Source organism: Misgurnus anguillicaudatus, chromosome 15 (genome assembly GCF_027580225.2).
Source record: "Misgurnus anguillicaudatus chromosome 15, ASM2758022v2, whole genome shotgun sequence".
In the NCBI taxonomy this organism is placed as follows: domain Eukaryota; kingdom Metazoa; phylum Chordata; class Actinopteri; order Cypriniformes; family Cobitidae; genus Misgurnus; species Misgurnus anguillicaudatus.
In genome coordinates this window covers 22,983,196-22,996,435 of record NC_073351.2, presented here as the reverse complement: position 1 = coordinate 22,996,435, position 13,240 = coordinate 22,983,196, and positions in this window count along the sequence as shown.

Sequence of the window (13,240 nt, the reverse complement as noted above, 5' to 3'; positions counted from 1 at the left end):
AGATTTATAAAAAAATAGAGCTGGGCATAGATTAATCTCATGCAAAATAAAAGTAATTTTTTTGCATAATATATGAGTTTGTGCTGTGTGTAGTTATTATTTATATATAAATACACACACACACACACACACACACACACACACACACACACACACACACACACACACACACACACATTCATGTATGTATTTAAGAAACATTTACATTAACATGTGTATGTATATTTATTTATATTTTTATATATTATATATAAATAAAAAATGATATGTGTGTGTGTGTGTGTGTGTGTGTTTAGATATACATATTTACACACAATTGTATGAGATTAATCATGTACATCATGTACACAAGTCTTTAGATAAAGAGGTGTTCTGATAAAAGTAGGGCTGTCAAAAGATTAATCCCGATTAATCATATACAAAATAAAAGTTTTTGTTTGCATAATATGTGTGTGTGTGTGTGTGTGTGTGTACTGTGTGTATATATATTATGTATATATAAATACACACATACATGTATGAATTTATGAAAAATGTTATTTATGTATATTTTTTTATATTTATAATATAAAATATATCAAAACATATATAAATATACATGTTAACGTTTCTTAAATACAAAAATTAACGTGTGTATTTATTAATATAAAACAGTTACACACAGTGCACAGACATAAATTATGCAAAAAACTTTTATTTTGTATGCGATTAATCAGGATTAATTTTTTGACAGTCCTAGATAAAAGCTCTTACACTAATACTTGTGCATCAAAAGCTTTATTACTTTTATGATGTCCTGATTGTGTCCTTTTTAATTGTTTGCCAAAGAGGTATAACAAAAATATAAGCCCAGTGAAAATTTTGTACAGAAGGATTGAATCACTAAAAATGATTATATGTTTATCTATATAATGGCTGCTATAAAGTATTTATACATCTGAACGTTTGATCCACAATCTGATATTTACTGACATATAGCCCTTGTGATATCTCCCCGTCTGACAAATGCCTCCATCTCCCCTATATGTGATATATATATAGAAAGACTGCTTTGATCAGTCATTGGCTTTATAGTATTGGATCTAAGCGTGTGTGTGTGTGCGCATTCGTGTTGCTCTTGATTGTGCCATTATGTGAGCAGAACGGTTCTCCCTTGGCGTGATACCTCAGCCATCTCGGATCAATACCTGTGGCGGTTCTTAAATCAATGTAGCTTTAGCATTTCAGGGATTTATCTATAGACTCACCCTGAGACCAGAGAGAGAGAGCGAGCATCTTATCTACTGACCTCAGTAATTACCCTGTCCTGCAGCTCTAATTCAAATGTGTTCTGACTGAGATAATTGCCTATTGGAAAGCCCAGTTGAATCTCACAATAATCACCAACAAACCCCGCAGCCCTGTCTCTGTGTAAGGGTGTGTACATGTGTGCCACCACGGAGTTAATTTTTGTACGTGTGTGTATGTGGCGATGCTGACACCACGACAACTGTGGTAGCAGAGTCTGGTTAGCATCCCACTGTTCTACGTGACGAGAGAATCCGAAGCGATGTTTGTTGTGTGTGCCGCCACAGTCCCGCAGGGCCGAGACCGGCTAATCAGCGCGCTGATAATATCAGGGCAGAAACAGAGAAAGGAGGAAGCAAAAGGGATGGTTATATTTATCTAGTTTAATGAGAGGCCAAACATGGCCACGCTCCATGGGGAGAGGGTAGGGCTGTGGAGTCATGAGGACGGTGAATGTGCCGGACAGAGCGGCCGCACCGTCCCTGTGCCGCTCATTATACCGGCATCATCCCGGCCACTCTGTACTCATCCAGCACACACATACACATCCGCTGATTAATTCATGAGATCAGGGAAACGGCGTGTCTGCCGAGACCAGAGGCGGCAGGGCACACACACAAACACTCCCGTTTCCCTGGCTTCAAAACAGATGCAGAACTCCCCCTTCATCTGTTTGGCAATGAGACGGGGCGAAAAATATCAGTGATACAGATGTGTTGTGAAACATTAATGGCCACTGCGGCATTTCCCCTGAAGTACTGAAGAAGCTCAGCCAAATCTGCGCGCCCTATGCGTTTGTGTGCACGAGCGTGTGTCTTCACTTTTATTTTAATGTGGCAGTTTTCATTGTTGTGCAGATGAGGCGGCGTAAACGCGCCAGGCGGTCTTGTGTGTGTTGCCCACGCGCGTGTGCCTTTATCGAGACTGCACAGACGCGCTCTCTAAAGCCGCCCAAGGGAGGGGCTCGCTGGCATAGCCAGGCAGGAAATGGGCCTGGATATGGATTGCTCCAATTGAATTAAAAACATTAGCTCTAGAACGATGGGGGTTCCTCGAGAAAATGTGGGGAATTAATTTGATTGCATGAGCATGGAGAACTGGGTCTAATGGAGCGTCGGGAGGGGAAGAGACAGGAAGCGGGGAAGGAGACAAAAGAGATTTAGCGAGCGAATGATACAGACAGACAGACTAGGGAGAAGGAGGCAGTGCGGAGTAGCCGGATAGTTTCAAATTAACTGTCATCATGGGCAGCTCCATAAATGATTACCCACGAGAGTTTGGAGTGTAGAGCTCATTTCCAGAGAGAGAGGTCAGGGTCAGGCTCACATTTATATCCCAGCAGCTCCTAATGATCACGCGCAACCAATGATTTTTTAATTGGACAAATCGTTTAATTGAAAACAATTAATCTATTAATTTAGTTTAATTTCTTTCTGGCATACACCCACCCGCCTCTCTCTCCTCTCCATCTCATCTCCTGCCTGGTTTGTTTACATAGGCAGTGCACCTCCTCCCTCAGACATGTGTGTGCGTGTTGTAGCTTAACAGGATGCAGAGGGGGTCAAGAAGCGACAGCCCATCTTTGGTTTCACCTCCACATGTTAGTTCTGTTGTCAGCGCAGAGAGGGGGTGTGAAACAGACCCCAAAGCCGGTGAAAATAGATCAAGCCCAAATCTTATCCCCCCGCTTCTCTGTTCATCTGCGTGTGCGCGCACACCCGGGGTCATCAGAGCCACATGGTTTCAGTCCACCAGGCATGATCAGCCATGCGGAGAGAGGAGAAACTGACAGCTTGCGACAAAAGCATCCTGACAACTGAATGCTATGTTTGCCAGTGATTGTAATGGCTTATTATAATTGGTCTGCTTATGTTATATAATACACGATTGTGCACGGTTGGATTGGTTCCAGGTTTTTTTCACCACATTCCGACCCTCTCCCTCTTTCTTGTGGCGTGATTTAAGATGGAAGCGTGTAATTGATGTGACAAGCCAGAAACGGTTTTGCCATCCTGTTTTTTGCAGGCATTTGGTTGGATGCATTTCTTCTCATTATCACTGGGGTGGAAGATGTAAATATAAATGAATCATTAAATTATGTCTCTGACACACAACTGGTACCTCTAATTGGCTCGGCTTTAAATGTTGTATCTGGTCGTTCCCCTAGAGCTGATAAACCTGTGGTCGGTTTGACTTGGTGTTGAGTATTGCAAGCTTCGCTGTTAAACGAGGCTAAATAGATGACAAGCGTTTGGTTGTGCGGTAAGCCTGCATTATGATGCTCAGGCATGAATGAGGATGTGAAGCTACATCAAATCGACTGACTGCACAGGCACCATGCGGTGATAAGATGCCAGGGTTTGCTTTCACTGCTGTCTGTGATACAGAGGGGCTTTAACTGACTGGGGACACGAAGGACGTAACACCAATCGTTCAACACCTACTATGCTCCCATTTGTTGTAGAACATTGTGACAAAATCTTAAGTGTCACACACAGAAGCACCTATATGTTAAAGGAACAGTTCATCGCAAAATAAAAATACTTTTATAGTTTATTTCACTCATTCCTAAACTCTAAATTTTAATAAAAATGCTGGATTGTTTAACTCATGTTTGGGTCAAATATAAAATTAAAAAAAACAACATACTTATATTATATACTGTACATATGAAGAGTTTGGTTCGAAAGCGCAATAAATCCATTTCGACTAATTTGGGTAAAAGTGTGTTTTCTATACCAAAAAAGTGACAAGATGAAAACCACTATTTTCTGTTTCAAACTTTCACATAGCATCTTTAGGTTACGATAATAATTTGATTTTCAAAGATTTTTCATCAAAATGCAATAATCCATGACAAGATTTTTTCAAAATGCTATAAATCTATTGAATCAATACATAAATGTGCATTCATCTTTGCCATGTTATATTTATTTAGTTGTCTAGTGGTATACACTTATTAAAAAAAAAAACATTAATGGCATTAATCAAAACACTTACTTTGTCATCTTAAGAACACTGCTGTCATCCTTTGGACGTCGCACTGAACTTTTTTGACAGCGATTAGCTTGTAAAATGTTTTGGTCCTGCTCGATTTTCATTGACTTCATGTAAAATAATGGAAAGTTTTTCATAAGATCCCCTGGTGTCGATGTGTTAGCATGACAGAAGCTTGATGCTGTTGTGTGAGAACAAGCAACAGCCAGCATTTTTCCTTCGCCTGAGTGCCTCTCGAATAAATTATTCAATTTTGATGGCTTACTTTTCTTCCTCACCACAGAAAACCACCACAGGTTTATCAATGCCATCAAAATTACTATTTTTTTGTTTGTTTATCACGCAGTACAAAGTTGATGAGGAATCGTAGGATTTCGTGTTTATTCAAAACGCCGGCATTATTGTTTACAATGCGTGGAATGGTGCGCTGTGATTTGTTGGGCGGATTTATTGTATTCTGCAGAGAAGGAAGAGTGCCGTTTGTCGAGATTTGGAAAAAATAGAGAAAAGATGACAGAATAACACGGCGGTTATCGGATTTTGCGTAAAATAAAGAATTTACTTTTTAATACTGACCTGACACAATACTGATTTTGGTGGTAACTAATTTATTTTTTTAAATGATGTTTATCGCGTTTTGAAACCAAACTCTTCGTATACTGTCAGAAAAAGGCACAAAAGTTGTCACTGGGAAGTGTACCTTTTGAAAGGTCCTACTATGGACCATTTCGGTACTTACAGTATATGTACTATTGGAGGTACCAGTATGTACCTTTAAGGGTGCACTCATACTCCCTACTCCCCCAGAAGCACACACTCACACTGACCGATCCAAGCCCGAGCACACTTTCATCATTAGGATGCGATTGTTTTAAAGAAAACAGGAAGTAAAGAGCTCTCTTAACACTGAAGCCCATCGTAATGTTAAGTCTGTGCTTTTTTCGTCATCGTTTGGGATGAAACCCTCCACATACCAATATATTGCTTAGTCAATCAAACATTCACGTAAACGTGTTGTGCGCATATAAGTTTTTTTCAAAGGCAGATAAAGGTGAGTGGTCGCACAATTGACGTCTCTTTTCGTACCGCGCTTTTTCGTGGCACGGTTTGCAATTAAACTTGTGCGTTCCGTGCCTGAGCCCAAGTAAACCGCGCCCAAGCCAACCTTTGCAATTAACCAAACTGGGCACGGTTCAGAATGATCACACTAGTCAAACAAACCAGGCTTTGAGGGTCAGACGCACTCGGCGCCGTTTGGTTGCGATAATGTGGCATAAAAAAGATTTATTATGGTCCACTTTTTACGTCTACGCGAGGGTTCGCATGCAGTGCGCATGATGCAGTTTTCATCATCAGAAGAGTTAACGTGTACTTTACGCGCAGGATTTTTGAAATCCTGCGTATATTGTATGCGTAGGTCGCGCATGCGCGTACAGAGGAATGTAGTATGCCGTTCGACAGTGAGTGTACATTCGCATACATGTAAAAAACTGACTATACTCAATGTACAAATGTGTACCTATGAGGTACCAGTATACACATTTTAGATACAAATGTGTACCTTTTGAAAAGGTACTGCCTCAGTGACAACTTTTGTATCTTGTACCTTTTTTTGAAAGTGTATTTGACCCAAATAACTCATGGTTGGCTAAAATACGGATAAACCCAACCACTGGGTTTAAATTAACCTATGCTGTGTGTTGTTTCAGACCATATGTCAATCATTGTCTATGTTTATTTTAAAGCATATATAAGCATTTTTAGAGCATATAACAACATGTGTTGTGGTCACTGGTTTATCTTTGATAAAGATCTACTGTGTGTGTGATTATTTTCTTTTATGTGGTCTTGGGAAACAAGCACACAGGTTGACAATTAAAGTAAATCATGTCTGAAGGGCTATTCTTTTCATTTTAAATACTTTTAAGGTGCATCTGAAGTTGAAATACATTTTCTTTCTAAAAGTATATTAGCACTATACAGTGCATGCAATGATTCATCTTAATTTAAAATCTATGATTTTGTGCATCATAAGGCATGTCACAGCACAATCCATCTTAATACAAAACCACACAATGTAGTAGCCTACAAAGGCTCTGTAATCAGCCGCTATTATCCAACATCAATGCACCGTAATGACTCCCAGACAATGGTAGAAACAGTTAGGGGTTCATTTCAAGTGTATACACACACACACACACACACACACACACACACACACACACATACACAAGCACTCTCTAATGGATGCCAATTGCACAAGATCTGTTATATGCAGGGTATGTGCTTTTAACCATATGTGGCAAAAAAAAAACAACAACAGATCCTTTCAAAATGAGACACGATGGTCTCTGCCTCACAGAGATGAATTGCGGCTGTAAGGTGTCGTCGGCTGCATTGCACTCTTCAGAGTTCGTTACCTGTATTTACAGGTTATGAGCGGTGCTTTGTCAGCGGTAGTTTGGGGATTTGGTGTAAGGTGGCTCTCTCTGTCATTTGAGTGAGCTGCTGTGAGATTTGTAGCGATAGCTATCTGATCGGTTCAGCCATCCCCTGCAGATTATGGGCCACTATAACTGACGATTATGATGGCAGGTTGCTGTTGGGGAGAGATAAGGGACTACACATGAGGCACAAAGATTTCGTAGGGTGTATGAGTAAGTGAACCGTTGAATTGTAGTGACGTTTTATTGGAAGCTGTCTGAGATCTTATTCTCCAGCAGATAGTGTCCTCTAAGGTCTGACTAATGACCAGCTACAGTATATACAGTAATCAGTCACAGAACAACCAGGTTTATATGGAGGGTTTGCCTTTTACACAATATCTTATGAGATGTTATCTATAGCCATTGAATCAACAAAGATGTGGACTTGAGACTACTGACTTCACTTGGCAAATATTTGAATACTTGAATATCGATTTAGGCTTTATTGCTGCTACTACTTGTAAAATATTGGGCCATAGTTGGGTCAAATGTGAACAAGCCCAACTGGGTTGATTTCTACGCGAATGTTGGGTTGTTTCAACCCATAGTTGGGTTTTTCCATATTTGTCCATATATCCTAGTTTGTTTGCCATGTTAGTGAGATTTTTCCAGATAATACATTTTTTGTCAGATTTTTCATGTTAGCATAAACGTTTCCTCTTCTTAAAGGAAAACATCACATTTTTTTTATATTTTACTATGTTATTATCTCAGCTTAGATTAATTAATACATACCTATCTTTTTTCAATGCATGCACTATTAATCTCTGTACAGCGCCCCGCTAATGTGCCAGCATCCAGCCCAGCCCCACTCATTCCCATGGTTTCAAACAAGTTTTATTTTGTGGCACCATACTTAATTGTGTAACTACTCATGTAACTTTAAAAAGGGAAAACATGGAAGTGTTTGGTGGCTTCTAAATTCATCCCTGTTTGGAGCAATAGAAATGAATGGGGCTAGGCTAAATGCTAACACATTCACAAAGCGCTGTACAAAGATTAAAAGTGCACGCATCGAAAAAAGATAGGTATGTATTCATTTGTCTAAGTTGAGGTAAGAACATTAGCCTGGCTAACACCAGACCAGTCTCATAGAGAATGAGACGTTGTCTGGGAACCACATGCTCATTTTCTCGTATTTGAGGTGTGGTTTACGAATGCCCAGAGCCGTTTATTGGGCGTTACGAATGTATCAAATGCATCTATACATAGCTCATAGCCAATCATTTCAATTATACCAGATGACGTACGTAGAGCGACATAAATATAAGCGTCAACAACTTTTATCGGTACTTGTGCACACAGCTGAAAGCTATGCAACTAAACCGGTAGCTGTATATTGAAAAGCAACACAACTTAGTTGCACTGTGACAACCACAGTAGGTAGGCTACAGGCATAATGACAATATTATATTAATAAATACCACTTACCATTTATAAGTTAAATGGATTTCATCGACTACGATGCCTAGCAGGTTGGTCCTATAAAACTTAGTGGCTATCATGTCTCGCCATATCCAAACACCCTTTTTGGATATTAAATTGTTTAACGCCAAAAGTTGCTGTTTTTTTAAATAAACTTGCGTTCAAAACTACTGACAACACTGTCTAAGGCTGCATCGAAAAGTAACTTCTTCTGTGTGTCGCATAGACGTCGTCATCGTCTTGCTGCCCCCTCCCCGTTCTGTGATTGGTTCCCTGTTTCAGTGGTAAAATTGGTCCATGGTTTCCATGTTAGACTTGCAGCCTGAATAAATTTGCACGCAAGGGAAACCCAGGCTATAAGAACATAGCAAAATATTGAAAAATGGTAGTGTTTTCCTTTAAAGGGACGGTTCACCCAAAAATTCTGTCATTATTTACTCTCCGTCATGTTGTTACAAATCTGTATTAATTTCTGCTAAACACAAAGGAAGATATTTTGAGCAATATTTGTAACCAAACCATTTTAAGCACCATTTAATTCCATAGTAGTGTTTTTCCTACTATGGAAGTCATTGGTGCTTCTGTTTTTCTTGGTTCATTACAAATATCTTTGTTTGTGTTTAGCAGAACAATGAAATGAATACAGGTTTGTAGCAACATGAGGGTGATTAAGTGATGACTTAATTATTCCTTTAAGCCTTATTATTTATTGTTAATAGTGACGAGAAGAATAAAAGGTTAAAAGGACAGTGTCACCTTTCCTACAACCATATTATTTTACCCCAGGTGGAAACCTGCCCAACAGACAGACTGCCAGGCCCTGGGGAGCCTACTTTCTCTGTGTTCACTGTCTCTTCTTTCTTGAATCATCCCATGTCCCCTGAGAGCGCTTTCTCGCCTAACATCCTGAGTGAGTCTCACATTAGCTGACATTTCCAGAAGCTCTAAGCTTAGGGTGCTCTCTGCCACGGAGCAGCAGATTTATCACACCCAAATGTGCGCCACCTGTCCACCTCCCCCTTCCTGTGCCAACTCGCCGCCGCTACCAGTCACCATTACGGCACCATGCTCGGTGGGTAGCAGTAATTCTCTCTCTCTGTATCTCTTATCATAAACAGCCCATGCGTAATTTTTATTAAGGCCGAGACTTCTAGATCATACATTTCATGCTTGATGTATGCACATATCCTGCGAAATGAAACCTACACATCAGAGCATATCATTTTAAATCTATTACTCGAACTGATTCAGATAAAGAGCTTTGCTGTGTGTGACTTTGTGTCAGGAAGGTGGCCATACATGTAATAAAAAGCAGAGTGCAATATTAAACATCCACGCCTGCCTTGCATTAATAAAAGCGGGTTAGAATAAGTAATTGAATTTGCTCTGACGTCCCGGGCTCCTCGACAGCAAATCCCTCTGGTGTGAAAACGTGTTTTTATTGCACCTTCATAAACCCAGACTTGACACCAAAATGTTTGAGTTATAAGAAATGACGATGCCTGCCTGCTCCACAATGTCCAGGTGAGCGCTGGTGGCAGGTTAGGAGCATGCGAGCGTGTGCAAAGTCACACTGGGAGACAGATGGCCTGGCACTCAAACAGAAAGGTCATGAAGGCAACAGTGTCCATGCTGGCTGTGCACATTCATTAGGAGGGCAAAAGAGCTGCGGGAACCTCTAGTGCACAAATTAATCAGCTCTGCATGGGATATATGGGGCCTTTAATCCATCACACTCTGCATTCCACTGATATATTGAGGTTATTAATAAAGACAAATTTGGATTGCGTTTCAAGTCGTGATATATGTACCCGAGAGTAATGCGCCACAATGGGAGCTATTTATAAATGAATGAAAACTGTACGGAGAGAGGTGTAATATTAAAATGGCTACATGTTAACACATTCTGAAACATTTGTATAGAGTAGTCACACATTATGCAACATTGTTGTTGGAAAAGCTAGCAACTTTTTAAGTCAAAATACTACCTACTTGCATCCAAAATCGGCTAATGTAGCTGATTTGGTATTGTCTTAGCAACGGGTTTGATTTGGGGAATCATGCATACTGATCAAATGTATACCTTGTCATAAACGGCAAGTCTCTTTGGATAAATGCATTTGCCAAATGCAAACTATATGCTAATGCATTCCTGTGTAGCTCAGTTGTAGTGCATATATGCCTTTTTCAGCCTGCCGCCATATAATATAGTTATAATTTTTGTATCTACTTAAAAAATCCGCTCTATATTAATGATATTTGTAAGGTGTCTGATGTACTCAATTATGTCTTGTTTGCTGATGACACCAATGTTTATTGCTCGGGTCAAAATCTGGAAGAGTTGGTAATGGTAGTGGAGAGTGAACTGTACAAATTAAAGAGTTGGTTTGACTTAAATAAATTATCTTTGAATTTATCTAAAACAAAATTCATGGTATTTAATAATAAATTGATAGAAAATGATATTAAAATTGACAATCATTTGTTAGAAAGAGTTAATTACATTAAGTTTTTAGGAGTGATTATAGATCATAAAATGGCATGGACATACCATATACAAAATGTTCAAAAGAAAATATCAAAAATAATTGCAATTTTATATAAATTGCAATATATTTTGAATAAAAGTGCATTATATATATTGTACAGTTCTCTCATCACTCCATATTTAACATATGGAATAGAAATCTGGGGGAATACATATAAAGTTAGAACTACTCCAGTTTTTCTACTACAAAAAAAGGTTATCAGAATAATTACACATTCTTCATATAAAACTCCAACTGTCAACAAATCCTTTGTTTATTCAGTTAAAAACATTAAAATTCTATGATTTGGTAGATTTGTATACAGCTAAACTTGTGTTTAAGGCAAGACAACATACTCTCCCTCAGTCCTTGCAAGCTATGTTTAGCTTGAGAGACAGTATTTATGATCTTAGAGAGGCTTATATGTTTAATATACCATATTGTAGAACACATTTAAAAAGAAACTGTCCATCAAATAAAGGTGTTCAGCTTTGGAATAGCTCCCCGGATGAGTTAAAAAAAGGCCAGGTCATTAATACAATTTAAAATACTTTATAAAGGATTGGTAATGAAAATATATTCTGACTATCGATGATAAAATTAATAGTGAAAATAATAACAATAATAATAATAATGCATGTTCTTCTAAATATATACTGAAAATAATTTATTTCGCTTTATTAAATTAATGATAATTAGTGCTGCTTGTGTGGAGTTAAGGGTAGGCATAATAAGCTTTTGCTTCAGCCTACACCTTTTGGTCAATAAAACTGTAATGGAAAGGAAAAAACTTTTTGTGTATATGCATAACTGTACGTATGTACTTATACGTTTTTATGTTTTCATGTGGAAAATGATGCAAATGGAATTTTTTTTGTTGACCAAAAAATCTAATAAATAAATAAAAAATAATAATAATCCACTTAGAAAATCGCCACGTTTTATTTTATGCCACCATACTTACTCGTGCAACTACTCATGTATCAGTCTTTAAATAGGGAAAACATGGAAGTTTTTGGTGGCGTCTAAAGACATCCCTGTTTGGATCCTAATGAATTAATAAGGCTATAGGCTAAGTGCACGCGTTGAAAAAACAGAGGGATGTATCAATTCATCTATGTTGAGGGAAGAACATGTTCATGTCGTGAAAAAAAACATAACGTGGAAAATATGTTTGGGACATACTCTTATGTTCTATGCAAATTGGAGATGAATACATAGTTGTTGTCAAAATATTGTACTGTAGCACTATATTGGTGTTTTAAAGAGCACCTATTACATTGCTAAAAGGTTATTTTGCTGTAATACAATGTGTTTGCATGGTTTGTGGTCGCCTTGATTTTGTACAAAGCTCATCATTATGAAAAGCGGAGTGTCTTCCGATTGGCCAGCTAGCCAGTACGTTGTGATTGGCCTCTATCGTCAGCCGGAAATGTGATGCTCCTTGCCGTATTTGGAATATTAGCTCCCAATGCAATATTGTCAAGAGTTAATAACGTCTTTACTACTTCTCAGAGTTTTTAAAAATAAAAGTAAATCAGGTTTAAATGTCAGGAGTTCATGTCGAGACAAAAGTGACACTTTGTTCTTTTGTCCCCCTGCTAATACTGTTACATTATGTTGAACATTTATATTATTCTAATTTGATTTAATTTAATTTTCGTAGTGTTCATACTGTGTTTTTTTATCTTCAACAATTCAAGTTTGTAATGTCGGGTTGCTTTCATAACATTGGATGAAACTGAAATTTAAAATGAAATGTAATTTTATTTTACAAAGATAAACAACAAAATGGGTTTGCAGTTGCATAATAACAAGGTCATAGTTATGTATCTTTACTAAAAACAAGTGTAACACAATAATGTATCTTGTTCTGTTACTTTTGACCCACCTGTGTGTTACTTGTCCCAGCCGACAGGGTCGAAAGTAACAATGCGCTATATGTTCAAAGTGAAATTATCAGAGGTGTATAATACTTAAGTATTTTAGTTACATTTTCAAAGTGTTTGTGTAGGGAACAAATTTACTTTTCTTTACTAAAAAATTTTCACACCATTTTAAAGCATAGAATCATACTGTGTATTCCTTTTATATTGCATATTAAAATTGATTTAATGCCTAATTACATAAAAATTGTGTACTTTTACTTTCTTGAGTAAAAGTACGAAAATAATTTTTACTTAAGTAAAAGTACAAAAAATTACTAGATGTTTTACGTACTTAAATATTAAATATAAACCAAAAACTTGAAATTATGAAATGTAGTGGAGTAAAAATTACGATAATATGTTTTGGAATGTATGTTTTCCAAAGAAAAACACTAATAAAATATGAATAATTGAAAATTTACTTTTATGTAGAAAGTAAAATTACTTAAGTACTATACAACTTTTTACATTTGTTCAAAATTCCACCTGGTATTGATAGACCACACTTGTGAGGTATTGACCAAAGCAAAAATATAACTCTGTCTAAATGGTACTTTCGGCCCTACTCTTCCCTACTAACACACTTACA